The 977-nt window shown below is 39.3% G+C and overlaps 1 non-coding gene across 1 annotated transcript; it reads right to left on the bottom strand.

Annotated features, from left to right (window-relative positions):
- Positions 1-638: 638 nt before the first annotated feature.
- On the bottom strand, positions 639-745 carry LOC116120418. The gene has a single exon (XR_004126538.1). It is a non-coding gene; the product is annotated as a small nucleolar RNA R71 (small nucleolar RNA).
- Between the last annotated feature and the right edge of the window lie 232 nt (positions 746-977).

Below are 977 nucleotides of genomic sequence, written 5' to 3'. Positions count from 1 at the left end.
GTGTTAACATCGAGTTTTTCTTGCGTTAGCTAGATTGGAGTTTTATTTTTGTTTTTATTTGTTTGTTAGTTTAATTTTTGTTGTTCTTTTCTGTTGGCTTGTGATCTCACTTTTTCTCTCTTTCTGTGTAGTTTATGCGAAGAGCAAGATGTCAGCCAGTGGTTCCTGTTGATCCAGAGATTGAAAGAACCACTAGAAGACTTAACAAGGAGAGAAGAGAACGAGAGGGTACAGTTGAACCAGAGGCCATAGTTGTTGAGATGGCAGAAAATAGAACATTAAGGGAATTCTCAGTTGCCTCAGTTGATGGCAGTGGGTTGAGCATAACTAGACCAGCAGTACAAGCTAACAACTTTGAGATAAAGCCGGCAATCATCCAGATGATTCAACAGTCGGTATAGTTTAAGGGAGATTTGAAGGAAGATCCAAATATGCACATTGCCAATTTTTTGGAGATTTGCGATACTTTCAAGTCAAATAGAGTGTCAGTTGACGCCATCAGATTAAGACTGTTCCCGTTTTCATTGAGGGATAAAGCTAAGGGATGGTTAATGGCACTACCATCAGGAACGATCAGAACATGGAATGATTTAGCACAAAAGTTCCTGACCAAATTCTTTCCTCCAGCAAAATTAGCAAAACTGAGAAATGATAGCACATCGTTTCTATAGGAAGAGTCTGAATCATTATATGAGGCTTAGGAAAGATACAAGGAATTACTGAGGAGATGTCTACACCATGGGTTGCCAGTTTGGATGCAAGTCCAAATGTTTTATAACGGATTGATGGTTAATGTGCAAACTATGGTTGATGCAGCATCGGGAGGTGCATTGCAAAATAAGACACCAGAAGAAGCTCATGAGTTGCTTGAAGTTTTGGCAAGTAACAACTATCAAAGACCTAATGAAAGGGTGCAGTAGAAGAAATCTATGGGTCTTCATGAAGTTAATGCATACACCGCTATTTCAGCCCAACTT

The sequence above is a fragment of the Pistacia vera genome, unplaced genomic scaffold (genome assembly GCF_008641045.1).
Source record: "Pistacia vera cultivar Batoury unplaced genomic scaffold, PisVer_v2 Contig930, whole genome shotgun sequence".
NCBI lineage: Eukaryota > Viridiplantae > Streptophyta > Magnoliopsida > Sapindales > Anacardiaceae > Pistacia > Pistacia vera.
Note: the sequence above shows the minus strand (reverse complement) of the source record. Positions and strands in the feature narration are given on the sequence as shown.